Raw genomic sequence first — 17,720 nt, 5'->3', positions numbered from 1 at the left:
AGTCACTTGTTTCCAGTCTTGCACTGTGCATTGGCGTCGCTCCCTACACCAGCTCAAGCGTCGTGTAGCGTCACCTACACAAATAAGCAGCTCATGAAGAGCCGCTCGGCCGTAGCACACCGTTCTTTCGAACTGCGTAGGCGTAGTCATTGTGCAACTGGTGGTAGCACTTGAAACGTACTAGTGATACCTTCCGCTTATTTTATGCGACTGTTTACAACCGCCACCCTCAATGCGCGACGGTCCCTATCAGTCAACACATGAGGTCTGTCTGGTCTTGGTAGCTGCGGTTGTTCCTTTGCCTTTCCACTTCACAATCACATCAACAGTCTGCTTGGGCAACTTAAGGAGGTTTGAAACGTCCCTGGTGCCTTTGTTACTCAGGTGACAGCCAATGAAAAGTCTACTTTCGAAATTATTGAGCTCTGCTGATCGGCCCATTCTGCTGTTACTGCTTCTCTACTGACGGCACAATACTCCCAGCTTCGTTCTATACCAGCGGGTTCGCCTCCTGCGACATGTAGAGGACAGTTCCACATTACACAAGGGTGTCCGGTTACGTATGATCAAATGGTGCAATTCTTTCCAATAACCATTTTTTTCTTAAACCATTACGTAATGAGTCAATGTGGGGCATTAGTAACAAACATTTTCTTTTTCTTAGAGACATATGAAGCTATTCTCAGTGCATCGCGAGTGCTATCTGCTCAACTCCTATGATGGGTGACCGTCTCTGTACGCAGCGTGCTGTTGACATGTTTCCCTACTACTACTACTACTACTACTACACACACACACACACACACACACACACACACACACACACACACACACACACACACGTGAGAGAGAGAGACGTGTGTGTGTGTGTGTGTGTGTGTGGTTCAAATGGCTCTAAGCACTACGGGGCTTAAAAACTTAGATCATCAGTCCCTTAGACTTAGAACTACTTAAACCTAACTAACGTAAGGACATCACACACACATCCATGCCCGAAGCAGGATTCGAACCTGCAACCGTAGCAGCAGCGCGGTTCCGGACTGAAGTGCCTAGAACCGATCGGCCACAGAAGCCGGTCTCTCTCTCTCTCTCTCTCTCTCTCTCTCTCTCTCTCTCTCTCTCTCTCACGCGATGCTAATGAAATCACGTTTCATACACGGTATTATCCAAATAATACTAGAAACTTACGCAGAATACGCGATTCACCGTCACTCGTGTGAAACCGAATTTTTGAAGGCTGCAATTCATCGTTGCCATTGGACCGCCACAATAATAGACATACTTGTCTGGCGCAGTGTTGTAGCATAGCGTAATGGTTAGCTTACAAATCTTACATGTAACGCCGTAAGGTCGAGTCTCGTCAGATGTAGCGGAACATTTTTTTTTTCTGAATCTGATAAAGAGAGTTTGATTATTCGAGTCTGGTAAGATGTAGCGAAACTTTTTTTAAATTTCTAAATTATTATTATTTTTGTTCAGTCAGTTAGATTAAACGTAATTTGTTTTTTTCCCGTATTGTCACGTCACTTCCATCATCGTATTGACTTTTTTTTATTTGTTCTTAGTTTTCTTCGTGTCATTCTCTTTTCGTCTGGCACCTGGCTTTGTCGACTATAATCTGCAACCAACTGCCAATCAGGACGGCTCATCGGTTGACAACGTGGCAGCTCGTGTACGTGGTGTGACGTTAGTTTAAGGTAACCAATGATAGCGAGAAGTTACAGTTTGCTTTTAGCGCTGAGCGATCGGTCGTAGAGGTTAGCTGTAATCGCCGTGAACAAAGCGGTCGTGGTTTTATTTCTGCCTCAGATAGCTGACAGCCGTTTTCTCGGATGCATTGCGCATCACGACGTTGTGGTTACATTAGGACGTGAGTTTAAATTCAGGGCTACAAAAACGCGTCGTCTGCCGCAGTTCATTCACTGGCCACTTAAAATCAGCTGTCAACAGAGCATCTCACATTTCCGACATACCTCGCAGCGGCCACTTCCGGCGGGCGCCAGCCGATGTGGCAACACTGTAGTGGCAAGTGACAGACGTCAACTATCAAGTAATTTTAATGGTGCTGTACAACTCTCAGAAAAGAAGCTAACTAACTATCCACACTGCGGAATATACTGTTACAAAACATGCTTCCTCTTCACCTTCCTTCCAACCTTTCACTCCCTATTTAAATATGAACCAAGTTAAAGTGTGTACTATACTTACTGTTTGTAAAGTATCTGATTGCTTGAGTCTTTACTTCTCAACAGGCAGAAATTGGAAGACGTCAATTTGCTAATACTTCGTGTCTGACCACTGCCAACTGCGATTAATAATAATAATAATAATAATAATAATGTGTAGCCCTTGCAGCAGTGTAGTAGCCATTACATACTACCGTCAATAGATTTATCTATTGCGAAGTGAAGAGTGATGAAATCTCTGGTCCACTGCGCGAACTAACTACAGCTGGAGAAGGCATTTTCGTGTAACACGTATACATATGACTTACGTGTTTCAGTTTTACTCTCATAGATGCATGGCGCGAAGTACGCGTGTAGTAGGTGTGCAGCGTGAGGAAAATGATGATCATACATTCATTTCTGAAGCTGTAGCCACATTGTGTCACGTGATATGCTAGCTTTTGAGATAATGTAAATATTCGCTGCAATCATTCTTACGTATTAGGAAATAGTGATAATAGGAAAAATCTTTTAAAAATAAATTTAGTTTCGTGACTGAAACACGATCGAACCCTTTTGTTTTTACCCCTCCGAAAATTTCATTTTACCCTTCAGGGGGTAATTACCTCCCAGCGTGAGAACCACTGCTGTACTGCTTAGTGTCAAGGTAACTGAGGTGGTGGCGCAATGGTTAAAGGAAGAAACGGTGTTCTAACCTGCATTTGACCAGCCAGATGTAAGTTTTCCTATATCGGTTTTGACGAATGCGAGACCACTTCACTTAAATGGATACAGTTCACTTCTTAGTCTGTCCATTATCTAATCAGAATTGCTCAGTTTTCAGTGACACACCCCTGGATGCGTTGCTAAACTTTTGAAATTCATTCCTTATTCAAGTGTTTTCCTTCTGCTCCACCTCCCCACTCGTGGACCAGCGAAGAGATATGAACGAGAGGTGCAGACACTCTGAAATAGCGAGAACGCACCACCATCTCTCTCCTTCCTCCCACAATGCAGTTTTCGCGCTTTCTATTCGAGCGTCGTATGACACCCAGAGTTAACTACTTCCGCTCTCTACAGAAACACGATCTCCGCAGACAATACATGTTTAGTCTGCTGCGACCGCGCATACCTCAGCTGAATTTATGGCCCCAGCGGCCACGACACGTCCGTCGTTAGAAAGCCACATGCGAGGTCTCGAAAAGCTTTATGGTGATTATAAGGGTGGCATTATACTGCGTGTGAGTTCGTTTTACTTACCGGACCTCTCTTTTTCCCTTCTTTTTTGCTTGTATGAAAGCGCTTACTACTCCGAGCTATTTTTACTACTCGGAGCTATTCTCTAATCTATCATTCTCGTCCACTCTCTCATTTTTCGAGACGTTATACCTGGTACGCAGACTGGTTCTTTACGGCTCGTTTGGAGGATAGTCTATTGTTTTTTTTTTGGATATTTTATATGTTCTTGTCTTATAGATTTTGTTCCGTACCTCGTCGTTTTCATGTTTGTTGTATTCTGAATCCTTTTTCCCGTCTGGTACTAATGTTGTAAACAATTTTATCCAAATAAGGGAGTGCACTCACCAAGTCATTCCAAGTTCCATAGAATTCGCAAAGCATAACTTCAGGTAAACCTTTTCCTGTAGTTATCTAAACTTTAAAGTTGAAGGTACTCAGCGACTTGTACATCTCCTCCTAAAGAATGGGACCGATTTGATTCGCACTTGGATACACATGCCTTACTATCCGGCAACAACCGCTGTAAGGGTAAGAACCACCTAAGTATCTCAGTTCAGGAGATACGTCGTCATAAACACTGTGGTGCGTGAAACACTGGCGCATCATGCATTAAGTTTAAATTTATTACTTCTTTGCTACTAACTCTATTTGCGACATATTTCCGCATATGCCACTGAATGTACCTACACAAATATATTATAGGAAAACACAGTGCTCAGGAGATAAAGACGTGATAAACAATGAGACGCTTGAAAAAATTCCGCATGATGCATGAAGTTTTGATACATTTATTCTTTACTACTAAAACACTCCAACAGTCGAGCCAGCTTAATGAAATTCATGGCATCTGTCAGCCCTTTTGACAGCTTTAAACTGCGATGTGCAAACTGCTGCACCCGAAAACGATAGCAGTCTGTAGAGCTACGAAGAGGCGTTGCCCCAGAGACATTTACAAAATCGGTTTGTAGTCAGCCAGAACAGCTGTGCCCACTGCACAGAAACTGTTGCGGATCATCTCACACAGTGTCTACTATAGCAGTACGTGTAAGGTGCCGTTTCTAATAGAAAATCGGAAAAATGAATACCCGGGGAATGCCGGGTTTGTCATGTAGTGATACAATAAAACATATACCGTACATACAAATGAAGATTCTGCAGCTGTGCGCGAAGCGGCATTCGAACATACAATCTACGTTTTACGAGACAGCGATTCCAGCCGTCTACGTTAGTTGCTACCGCTCAGTTTTTTTTTCTCCAAAAACTGTTAGGGTTAAATTGCCAAGGATCGTTTCTGAAACCAGAGAAATTAAACACCAATAAGTTAACACTTGTAGCAGCAAAACAGCGGCGTAGTAGTTAACTATACTCAGTGATCTCTTCGGATACGCTTCTAAAACCTAAAAACTAAATGTTTTTACTAATAATACCCAGGTTGTACGCATTTAGAGTATTAAATAAGCTCACAACTGCCAGCAGTGTACGTATCTATTATACCGCAGCGCTTTGGTCACGTTATTCATAAATCGAAGTAGTTGAAAATGTGAAGCTACATCCCATTAGTATCAGTACTTTGAGCTGCTGAATATTTGTCGATTGCTACTTGCCGAATGATATTGAATATATAGGGCACTTAAGTCGGAAAAATCTGAGAGATCTTATGCTCTCTGCCATATGTAAGACTTGTAGTTTGTACATTCCCATCTCCTTTATTGTAACTAGGTCTTATTGTAAATAAAGGATGTAATTAAGCAAATTATTGACAATACAACAAAAGCAAGAATTCGACAAGAAATATTAGAGGAAATTAAAATGGACAAGAGCCTAAAGCGAGGTTTCCTTTTGTTACCGACCTAATGCAACATTTATTGAAAACGAAGAGTAAAGAACTTATAAAAGTAGGAAGAAGAGCTTGAGTACGTGGAAGAAAGTTGAGCTATGCTAGTTGTTGTTGTTACCTTCAGTTCGAAGGTAGTCTATCCTGTGCAAAAAAATGGCTCTGAGCACTATGGGACTCAACTGCTGAGGTCATTAGTCCCCTAGAACTTAGAACTAGTTAAACCTAACTAACCTAAGGACATCACAAACATCCATGCCCGAGGCAGGATTCGAACCTGCGACCGTAGCGGTCTTGCGGTTCCAGACTGCAGCGCCTTTAACCGCACGGCCACTTCGGCCGGCTCCTGTGCAAACTACACCCATTTGAACCTGCTTACTATATTCATGTCTAGATCTCCCTCTGCAATCACCTCCATTTCCCCTCTCTGGAACCAGCTTCAATCAGGACTAAAGGACGGGTGTTAAAGTGTGTGCCACTTGATTTGGATAATACTGACCTCCCATATCGACCGGCATCTTCTGTCGAATCGCGACCAGCACGGAACTTGGCGCAACATTCCACTGCGGTGGTTCTCGACAGACATGTTGCCCCATACACATTCTTCATTCTCCGATGCTTGCCTACGGGTATTTGTCCTTGGGCAGCAGAGAAAAGAACAACAACACGTTGCTCCTGTTTGGACGCATTTGGTATTAACGTCTCCATAGTTAACGTTTCCGCATTTACTGCACGTACGCCGGCAAAATACCACACTAATCCTTTGCCTACATGTCCGTGCTTCTATACCTGCATAGGAGTCGCCCTATGTTGCCTGTACGCTGCAGCAACGAACTCAAACGGAAATTTCTCTATCTCCCTTATAGAAAAACTCAAGTTTCATGGAACTGGCGTCTTTACACACAACTAGTTTGAATAATATTCAATAAACAGAATTCAAAAAATATCCAAATAACTCAATGTGGGGAAAAAACACAAAGGGAGGCCCACAGGGTTCAATTTTAGGCCCACTACTGGTCCTTGTGTGACCTCCAACTTAATATACAACAAGCAGAATTGGTATTTTGCAGACGATACTAGTGTTGTAACAAATCCCATTAGAAAGAAAGTGACAGAAGAGATTGTTAATGATGTTTTACAAATAGTTATTAAGCGATTGTCTGAAAATGGACTAGCCCAAAATTTTCAACAAATTGTCATACCAACAATTGATGTAGCAGATGAACAGGAGTCAGTAAATAGGTAGAACGGTCCAAATTTTGGGGTGTACGTTTTGATGAAAACTTGAACTGAAAGGAGCGTCACAAGCTGCGACATAGTCTCAAATACAGACAGTGATCCAGGTACTGTCAAATGCTTTTTATTCCAGTCTTTGATCACAATACAAAGTTCTTCGACGCTGATCGGTTTCAGTCAGTAAAGACCATCTTCAGATCTGTTCTGCACCATGTCCTAATGTGATAAAGCCTTAGTGGCTTCATCAAAACATATAAATACTCAGCAAAGCATCGTCACGTAGTCATTGCTGAGTGTATTTGTATGTTTTGACAATACCATTAAGGCTTCATCACATTAGGACATGGTGTAGAACAGATCTGAAGATGGTAATTACTGACTAAAACCGGTTATCGTCGAAGGACTTTACATTGTGATCAAAGACTGGAATAAAAAAAATTGAAAGAAGCGTTTTACTGAGCTTCTCAAAAAATTAAGATCAGCTGGATTTTACTTTAAATGCGAACATTTTTAGGTTAGGCTTTACCGTGACTGTTACTGACATTAAATGAAACAATAAGTTCACTGTTACCAGTCACTGTATGTACATCAACTACTGGCACAAATGTATATCTATCTGCATATTTCATAGCATTAACCAATGTATTACTCCAACCTTTAGGCAGCTACTATATGCAACATGCAATCTTAAGACTCCTTGCCATGTAAATGTTTCCTCTCAATAATCACTTTTTCCTCTCTCTCTGTCTCTCTCTCTCTCCCCCCCCCCCCCCCCTCTCTCTCTCTCTCTCTCTCTCTCTCTCTCTCTCTCTCTCTCTCTCTCTCCCCCTCTCTCCCTCTCTCTCTCCCCCCTCTCCCTCTCCCCCCTCTCCCTCTCCCTTTCACTCACACACACACACACACACACACACACACACACACACACACACACTTTTTCTCTCTCTACCTCTCCTTCTGCCTCTAGCCCCTCACTTCACATCTGTCTATTAACCCCAATCAAAGAATGTAATGTATGTATGATTTTACTGTTGTAGCCAATATGATCATTGTAATTATAGTCTGTAACATTTCACCTAATTGTTATCAATAAGAATGAAGTTTAAGCCATTTTAACATTTCACCTGATTGTATAAACGAGTACGAATGTTTGCTGTTCTAACTTGTCAGAATTGGATTTATATACGACCTGATATACACACACATATATTTGACCCCTCAAAACAAACACCGCCAAATGCTTAAAGCAATTATTCTGTAATAATATTGTTATGGTGTATATTCTTTGCACTTTGCGAGTATGTCTTCACTTCTGTTATACGAACTTTGCACCCAGCTGATTCCAGACGCCATATTTGTTTACAAATGTGGCAGTATACATGTGATGTGTTACGACAGCAAAAGGAACCTGTGATCACTGAAGGTACTGTAGTTTACTTATTTAATATTTACCATTAGATATCAGTTTAATTTTTCGTCAAAAGTTATCCTAAACCATATTCTGAAATAGTGTCTCGTTTCTCTACTAGGCAGTGCCACAAGTTCCTCCAAAAATCGTAACACAACACACACACAAATGTAATACTTACTAATGTAAATCCACCCGATGATGGAGGTTTAAATCTTCGAAACGCGTCGTGGAAATAAATAAAACGGTGACTGGTAACAGTGAACTTATTGTTTCAGCTGGATTTGCTCTTCATATAATTCCTAGTCTCACAAATAAATGAATCAATCTGCTGACATATTTTGGCCCAAAAGTGAGCTGTGAGAAAATAAGTGGTGGTCAACCGGAGTGGCCATGTAGGCACCACTTCAGGGGTTGGGCGTTTCAACTGCACCATATCAATACTAATATTCGCAAATGAAAGCCGTCACAAATAATGCATCACAGTTTGAAAAGAACATTGTGTATGCGTACAACACTAGAGGAAAAAATTACCTTTGTAACCCATTTTCAAAGCTGTCAGTGGCTCAGAAAGGAGTTCAATATGCAGCAACAAAAACTTTAGATCGGTTGCCCAATATCGTAAACTGTCTGACCCAACTTCCTCCGTTCCATGGATGAGTTTCTGTTTAAAAACTGGTAGCCTGTAAATGGCTTTTAAGTGCACCTGTGAACTGACTCGTTCCAAATCATTTCGATAATTGAATCGTTGAAATGATATGTGGAACATGTAACTAACCAAAAAATTAAAACAACAGTTGATGGTTGTCGACACTGTGGCGTCCATAAAAGTGACTAAAACTGCTAGGCAAATTGCCTGTGTGTGTGTGTGTGTGTGTGTGTGTGTGTGTGTGTGTGTGTGTCAGGATCTAGGCGAGCATCTGATTGCAAGCGATAATGCATGCGAGGATCGCTGCTATCCGTCGCTCCTGTGTAAGGGGATCCGCGTCTCCACACTCAAAACGAGTGGCTTTCAATGGCCGTCTTTAATTACGTAAAGGACCAGATGTCACAGTGGCTCATTTGTAGTAAGATTAGAAAGTCATTGCAATACCTCCGATCCTACAAGTAAAGCTGAATCAGGGTCGACGAATGAGCTGGAGTGTTGTTGTGATGCTAGTGCCAGTTTTTGCTCTACCAGACGTCTAGTCTTTCGCGCCCAACTGCGCCACGGAGACTGCGGAAAACTTGTTGAAAAAAGCACTGTTTTTCACTATTTCTCCGTGATGCTCAATTTCGCGCTTGACAATGAAGCCACTCGGCGTCATCTTCATTTCGCTCCGCACCTGTCCGCTTTCTCGGCCTTGGGATAGAGGATTGTGTCCACTGTGACCTCTGTCATTCTGTTTTGGAGTCCTTCCTGTACATCAATGATTTCCTTTATAACCTTGCAATAATTACTTCTAGCAGACGGCTGCCCTGGAGTCTGTAAAGGTCTGAAAGATATTACTTACGCATGTTAGTTTCCACCAATATTAAGTTCCCAGGTGTTCGGGCATTGTGAGCGCCACATATTACGGAGAATTTTCCCCGGTAAGAAGAAAATAATAATTGGATTCTATTATTAATAACTATATTTAGCTTTTAAGAACATTTTGGAACATTTAAATTATTGTATTTATTGTAATTTTGAAAGGAATTGCCTTCTGAAATGTGACTGACACGAGGAGGGGATCAGGCGTATGCTACTCTCGTTCTTTCTGCTGGGAGACGCCCCGGAGAGCAGTCATGATAATCGTGATGTCGAGCGCCCCCTCAACCGAAATAATCATCAGCAGCAGTCATGATAATAATAAAACGAAGTATTTGCCTTGAGCGTGATGTTCTTTTTAAGCAACTAGCTGCACAGATTTGAAAAAAGCATGAACTAATGCGGTAACTGGCACTGTCAAGTGACAAACTAATCAACATTAAATAATCTCCTAGACTACATGACAGTACACGTCACGGTTCAGTGGTTCCATCTTAACATTCATAGCGCCACATATAACACATTCAAGAAGCTCTGTATCGGTGTTTGCAACATCCAGTACGTGGTGAGGTGTGTGTGTGTGTGTGTGTGTGTGTGTGTGTGTGTGTGTGTGTGTGTGTGTGTGTGTGTAAGAGAGAGAGAGAGAGAGCGTGCGTGCGTGTGCGCGGATGTCGCAGACACTCCGTGGGTCATCAGATCCGGGCATAAAATTGAATGCGCTTCGTCTTAGCTGATGCCTATCTCAGTGATGCAGTTTCATCTACATACATATTCCACATAACCATTATGGCGATGGGTACCTTGTACCTCTCTCTACCAGTCATTCCCGTTCACTTGCAGAAAAGATTCTCTAAATGCCTCGTACCACCCTAATTTCTTTTGTTTTCGCGGTCCTTATTCGAAATGTACGTCAGCTGCAGTAGCATCGTTCTGCACTCAACCGCAAACGCCGGTTCTCTATATTTTCTCCGTGAAGTTAAGCGAAAAGAACGTCGTTTCATCTCAAGAGGTTCCCATTTGTGTTTACGGAGCATTTGCGAAATACTCGCGTGTTTATCGAACCTACCTGTAACAAATCTAACTGGTCGCCTCTGTATTGCTTCGATGTATTCCTTTAATGCGACGGGACGGGGATCCCAAGCACTCGAGCAGTGCTCAAGAATGGGTCGAGTTTGTGTCCTATACGCGGTGTATATGCTACAATTCTCCCAATAAACCAAAGTCGACCATTCGCCTTTCCCACTACTGATCTTACGTGCTCATTGCATCTCATACTGCTTTGAAACGTTAAAAACTAAACTCCTCCCGAACAGGCCATGAAGATCCAAAGGTACCGACCGGCCGCCGTGTCATCGTCAACCACAGGCGTCACTGGATGCGGATATGGAGGGGCATGCGGTCAGCACACCGCTCTCCAGGCCGTATGTCAGTTTCCGAGAGCGGAGCCGCTACTTCTCAGTCAAGTAGCTCCTCAGTTTGCCTCACAAGGGCTGACAAGTGTGTGCACCCCGCTTGCCAATAGCGCTCGGCAGACCGGATGGTCATCCATCCAAGTGATAGCCCAGCCCGACAGCGCTTAACTTCGGTGATCTGACGGGAACCGGTGTTACCACTGCGGCAAGGCCGTTGGCTTTGCAGCATTACACCAACATAATTTAATCGACGCGACAGTGTCAGGCATAAAACCAGTATTACTGATTTGAAAATTACAAGATTGTTTGTCTACGCATCTGCATTAACTAACTTTTTCTCACATGTGGAGCAAGCTGCCTTTCATCACACCAAACAGAACTTCTGTCAAAGCCATCCGGTACCCATCTACTGTACACGACAGCGTCATCAGGAAACAGTCGGAGGTTGTAGCTCACCCTATCCGTCACACAGTTTATGTCTGTGGAGAACAAGAGCGATCCATCTCACTTCTCAGGGGCACTCCTAGTGATACACTTTTCTCTGATGAACACTCGTCGACCGCTTTGTTCTATTACTTAATAAGCCTTCGAGCCACTGACGTAACTGAGAACCTATTCCATACGCTCTTACATTCGGTAACAGTCTGCTGTGGGGCACTGTGTCAAAAGCTTTCGGGAAATTTAGTAAGATGGAAGCTGCCTGTTTATCGTATGACAAAAAGGCAAGCTGAGTCAACAAAACACTTGGCGAATCTACCGAGATGTACAATCGTACCCCACGCAATTGCTCCCCAGCAGAAAATGACCCAACCGATGTCCAGCGAAGGTTAATAACAAAAAGGTAAAGGAATTCCCGCCCGTGTTCATTAAACCACGCCAAACAGACTGAACATTGTGAACTAGATGATCCGCGCGTTGGAATATGAAATCCGTGCGAGAAAAGAGTGTGTGTAATATGCGATGCACTTGGCCACCACAAATACATCCATAATCACTGGATGCAATTCGTTCTTTTATACCCGTTGGTTAGAAGAGAGGTGAAGAATGACTACTGTGGTGGTATTACTCATTCAGTAGTCTGTAGCGTAGTATCAGCACTCTGCGTCATGCTGATCCAACATTTGTGCCGATAAGAGGCTTACAGATAAATTTGCTGGGTGTCACTCTATGCAGTAGCACTTGACAGTCCCAAGTAGTTTTAGTCTTAAGTTCACTAAACGAATGGAAGTTAGCTGTCCTGCAACACCATAATGACATCGAAACTGAAGATGACAGAAGGCCAAAATAAGAAACATCTCTTCCCAAAATTGTTTTATTGAGAAAGATCGTATTGTAGTTCCTTCTTTAAACCGTCGCACGAAGGACAAAATCACAGGTATCGAAATAAGTGAAAAGCAGCTGAAAGCGCTCGACAGAGGAGAGATCATTAGATCTGATGGGATATCGGTGAGATTCTAAAAGCGAAAAAACTTGCTCCTTTTTTAGCAGCAGTGTACCGTAGTTCGCTAGAGGAGCGTAGCGTTCCTAGTGCTTGTAAAAAAGGGCAAGTCATTCCCGTTTTCAAGAACCGTCGTCGAACCGACGAACAAACCCACATCTCTGATGTCGGTGTCTTCTATAATTTTAAAGCGTAGTATCTACCTGCGTATTATATTTCTGGAGACCGAAAATCTCCCAGTAGGAATCAAAATGTGTTCCGAAAACGACAGTCATGAGCTCAGCTGTCTCTGTTCGTCCACGAGACTCAGAAAGCACTAGATTGAGGCGCCTAGGCAGATGCCGTATTCCGGAAGGCGTTGGATACAGTTCATAACTGTCACCTAATGAATAAGATACGAGCGTACGGAATATCCGACCAGCTGTGAGGGGGCTGAAAAGTTTCTAGCAAACAGAAAGCAGCATGTCACTCTCAACGGAGAGAAATCTTCAGACGCAAAGTAACTTCGGTCGTACCCCAAGGGAGTGTGGTACGAATATTACTGTCCACAGAATACATAAATGTGCTAGTGGATAACATTGGAAGTTCCATGAGGCTTTTTGTTCATGATGCAGTTGCATACAGAGTAGTCGCGACGGTAGAAATTTGTAGCGAAAAGCAGGAAGACCTGCAGAGCGTCGACACTTATTGCAAGATTGGCAGTTGATCCTTAACTTAAGCAATTGTAAGATATTGCACATTTAGACGGGAAGACCCTTTCGTATGAGGAAACGTTTGCGGAACTAGCACTGGAAGCATTCACATCCTTAATATATCTAGGAGTATGCTTGGGAGTGACTTATAAAGTGGAACGACCACATAGAACTATTACAGCTAAAGCAGATCTCAGACTGAGATAGATTGGAAGAATCCTCAAGATGTGTATGAAGATGGCACCTGTTCTTTCCGACATGTCCGAAAGAACTGATACCATCTTCATATAGTTAAGGCTAACCTTCCATTGACCTCCATCTTCTGCGATGGATGCACACGCGTTGCCCGAACTCTTACAGAACTCGGTAAGATTGTCTGCCGCGGGTAATGAGTGTAATTGGCAGGGGTACTACGAATGTAGTGTGTGGACATTAAGTTGGGAATGTGGGTCTCACGGGGAGCGTGCAGGGGATAAATCCCTGCAGTCGCACTATCCTCTGTGTCCCCGGTGGCTCAGACGGGTAGTGTGTCTGCCATGTAAGCAGGAGATCCCGGGTTCGAATCCCGGTCTGGGCACACATCTTCAACTGTTCCCGTTGATGTATATCAACGCCTGTCGACAGCTTAGGGTCTTGGATTTAATTATCATTTTACTCAGGATGTGTAGTCGACCCACAAAAGTAGTAGTTCACAAAAACCTTCGTGCGCCCATTTCTTGATTATTGCTCGTCAGTCTGGGATACGTACCAGATAGGATTGATGTAGGAAATAGAGAAGTTCCGAAGAAGAGCAGTACGTTCCTTATACATTGAAGACCCAAAGAAACTGGTACACCTGCCTAATATCGTGTAGGGTCCCCGCGAGCATTCACAAATGCCGCAACATGACTTGGCTTGGTGTTGACTAATGTCTGAAGAAGTGCTGAAGGGAATTAATGCCATGAATCCTGCAGGGCTAATCCATCAATCCGTAAGAGTACGAGGGGGTGGAGATCTCTTCTGAACAGCACGTCGCAAGGCAGCCCGATATGCTCAGTAATGTTTATTTCTGGAGAGTTTGGTGGCCAGAGAAACTATTTAAACTCAGCAGAGTATTCCTAGAGTTACTCTGTAGCAATTCTGATGCGTGGGTTGTCGCATTGCCCTGCTGGAATTGTCCAAGTCTGTCGGAATGCACAATGGACATGAATGCATGCAGGTGATCAGACAGGATGCTTACGTACTTGTCACCTGTCAGTCATATATAGACGTATCAGTGGTCCCATATCACTCTAACTGCAGATGCCCGACACCGCTACAGAGCCTCCACCAGCTTGAACAGTCCCCTGCTAACATACGGGGTCATCAGGGGTACAAGAATGGACCTTCGGCTCCCTAAGCCCATATCGATGATGTTTGTTGAATAGTTCTCACGCTGACACATGGTCGCTCAGCATTGAAATCTGAAGCAATTAGGAGTCACATTGTCACATTGAACGATTCTCTCCAGTAGTCGTTGGTCCCGTTCTTACAGGATCTTTTTCCGGCGGCAGCGATGTCAGAGATTCGATGTTTTACCGGATTCTTGATATTCACGTTACACTCGTAAAATGGTCATACGGGAAAATCCCCACTTCATCGCTACCTCGCAGATGATGTGTCCTATCACTTGTGCGCCGACCATAACGCCACGTTCAAACTCACTTAAATCTTGATAACCTGCAATTGTAGCAGCAGTAACCGACCCAACAACTGCACCAGTCACTTGTCTTATGTAGGCGTTGCCGACCGCAGCGCCGTGTTCTACATGTGTGTCTTTATTTGAATAGGCATACCTATACCAGTTTCTTTGGCACTTCAGTGTAGTAAGCACGAAAGTGTCTCAGAAATACTCAGCCAAATACAGTGATTGCTGCAAGAGAGGGATTCTGCATTACAGTGTGGTTTACTGTTAAAATTCCGAGAGTATAGTTCCTAAAAGAGTCAACCAGTATATTGCTTCCTCGTGCATAAATTTCGAGAAAGCGCCATGAAGATAAAAATTAGATTTCAGCTCTGATGGAGGCTTACCAACAATCGTTATTCCGGCAAGCCATTCGCGACTGGGACAGGAAAACATATTTCAACTTTCTGGGCTATTTAGGTAACATTCTGAACGGACACTATGAAAAAATGCATTTTTATCCATGTTTATTTGCGTTTGTATGGATTTTCAGTAGAAGTAAATTTTGTTGTAGAACACCTACAGATAAGGCGAATGTGTTCGCAGTTGCGGATACGGGCAACCTCCAGTTGTAGTTTGGAATGACGATATTGAAAAAAATTGTTCCGGACCTGGACTTGATCCCGAATTTCCCACTTGTCGCGAGTGTTCGTCTTCACAATTGCGGCTATTTGTGCACGCTTGACCACCACACCTAAACTTCCATACGTCGTCGGCGTCGTATAAGCGTAAAGGTGTTGCTTAGCGCTCTAAAACGGTATTTTTTTCTCCTTGCAGTGCTTCTTAAGGTTGCTGTTTTTGTACCACATAATCTCGTAAGTATCTATTATGATATCATGATATTATGAACTCGTCAGTTCTCTGTGGATGAAGTACAATTGAGACGAGCAACAATATCGAATGAAAAAAGTTTACTGTTGCGTCACTGTTTGTGTCCCAACGCATTTCAGAGGTTTTAACTTCCACCATCAAGTGGATTTACATGTGTTACTGCGAGATGTTCGTGTTGTGTTAAGAGTTAGTGGTGTGTTAAGAGTTTGTGGTAACCTTTGGCGCTGTCTCACAGGCATCTTTTTCTGTCGTAATACATCACATGTAAATTGTCATAGCGTGTAAACAATTTCGGTGCGTGGTAATTAGTTGTTCACATATTACGACAGTTTACATGTGATGTGTAACGGCAGAGAAAGGAACTTGTGACCACTGAAGACTCGAGACCGCTACAGTCGCAGGTTCGAATCCTGCCTCGGGCATGGATGTGTGTGATGTCCTTAGGTTAGTTAGGTTTAACTAGTTCTAAGTTCTAGGGGACTAATGACCTCAGCAGTTGAGTCCCATAGTGCTCAGAGCCATTTTTGAACCACTGAAGACAGTGCCACATGTTGCCCCAAAGTTGTTACACAATACAAACATTTCGTAGTAACATGTAAATCCACCTGATGATGGAGGTTTAAACCCATGAAATGTAAATAAACAGTGACTAGTAACAGTAAACGTGTTGTTTCATTGGATATCAATACGTCACGGTAAAGCCTAACCTAAAATGTTCGAGGAACGCTAATTAACTTTTTTTTAGGTTTGTTACTAATCGTCAGCTTGCAGCGGACTTGGCTGTGACCTCAGAAAGATTTAGATCAAACATTTGACCTGAAATTCTCCCGCCCGTTGTGACTCCACCATTCTTGATATGTCCTCTTCCGGAATTCTTCTACCGGCCTTCACTGTAGCGCAGTACGCGCGTCACGTACTCGAATAGTATCGTGGGGACTTTGACGGGGTTCAGCTGTTATCTGCTTCGTAGCGAGCCGTAGTTTCTCGGAAATTCCCAAAGTTTCGCCACGCGTGCTTCAGTGCAGAACAGGTTGCCCGCGAGCGGCAGCGTCACGTTTTATGGGCAACAGCACCACCGTGGCGTGCCTGCCGGGCAAGACTCCGGTTCCAGCCCGACCGGAAGCCGGCCATACGGTCGTTGGGGCAGAGCACAGTTGGCCGCTCCAGTTGGTATTGAACGCCGCCACCCGCCACGACCGCCGCCACGTAACACGCTCATCCGGCACCCGGAATGCGTCTATGAAGGGCAAGTTACGTTGGTTACTGACGAAATAGTTTTGGGATTTCACGATAAATGGCTCTGGACACTTTTTTATGGATCGATATGTTACATTTTCTGGCGTTCTTGCACGCAAGCGCCGTTTTCTCCCCACCCCTTCCCCACACATCAGCTGCTTTTCCTTGGGCTCTCGGTGAGACCTTTCAAAATATATCTAAATATAGCGTTTGTGGAAAAGGATTTTTTAAAAGTATTACATAGGCAAAATTAAAATTTAACGGTCTTGATCGCAATCTTGTTGAAATATTTCTTTATTGGAGTGTGTGACCGGTTTCGTCTCTCTGAAAGTCATCTTCAGACTCTGCAAAGGTATATTGCCAAAATAGTATAGACATTATAATAAGCATTTGAAAAAATATATAAAAATAAGATAAATAGAAATAAATTATACCCGAAGTGGTGGATGGACACTGCTAGATGAGTTCCGTCGACTCTCGACGCTCGTGTAACTGCTGACTGTGCATGGAGGTTCAAATGGTTCAAATGGCTCTGAGCACTATGGGACTTAACATCTGTGGTCATCAGTCCCCTAGAACTTAGAACTACTTAAACCTAACTAACCTAAGGACATCACACACATCCATACCCGAGGCAGGATTCGAACCTGCGACCGTAGCAGTCTCGCGGTTCCGGACTGAGCGCCTAGAACCGCCAGACTACCGCGGCCGGCGTGCATGGAGGGAACGGGTATTAATAGGGCTGGACACACCCACCGTTCTGAGTATGACATAAGTAGCCAATCAGAAAACACGTTCATCATTAGATAAGTCTATATATAACTACGAAGGAACAGTTGTAGTTGGAATAGATCGTAATGTCAATTATTGATCATTACTCGTCAATGAATGTAAATTATACTATTAAAATGGTTCATTGGTATGAAATAAGGCTTAGCGTATGCTGCCCTCTAAACTCAGAACTGGAAAGTCTGCACCAAAGATTACATAGACATTCCTTTGCAGTATAAATAGATTTCT

The 17,720-nt window shown here is 43.3% G+C and overlaps 1 protein-coding gene and 1 pseudogene across 1 annotated transcript in view; one reads left to right on the top strand and one right to left on the bottom strand.

The window, feature by feature from the left end:
* The window catches only part of LOC126251623 (polycomb protein suz12-B), a 316,089-nt gene that overhangs the window by 144,432 nt on the left and 153,937 nt on the right, over positions 1-17,720 (top strand). The gene's annotated exons all lie outside the window — the stretch shown is intronic.
* LOC126253723 (5S ribosomal RNA) lies at positions 10,903-11,020 on the bottom strand (annotated as a pseudogene).

The sequence above is a fragment of the Schistocerca nitens genome, chromosome 4, assembly GCF_023898315.1.
Source record: "Schistocerca nitens isolate TAMUIC-IGC-003100 chromosome 4, iqSchNite1.1, whole genome shotgun sequence".
NCBI classification, from domain to species: domain Eukaryota; kingdom Metazoa; phylum Arthropoda; class Insecta; order Orthoptera; family Acrididae; genus Schistocerca; species Schistocerca nitens.
This window is presented reverse-complemented; position numbering and strand designations above follow the sequence as displayed.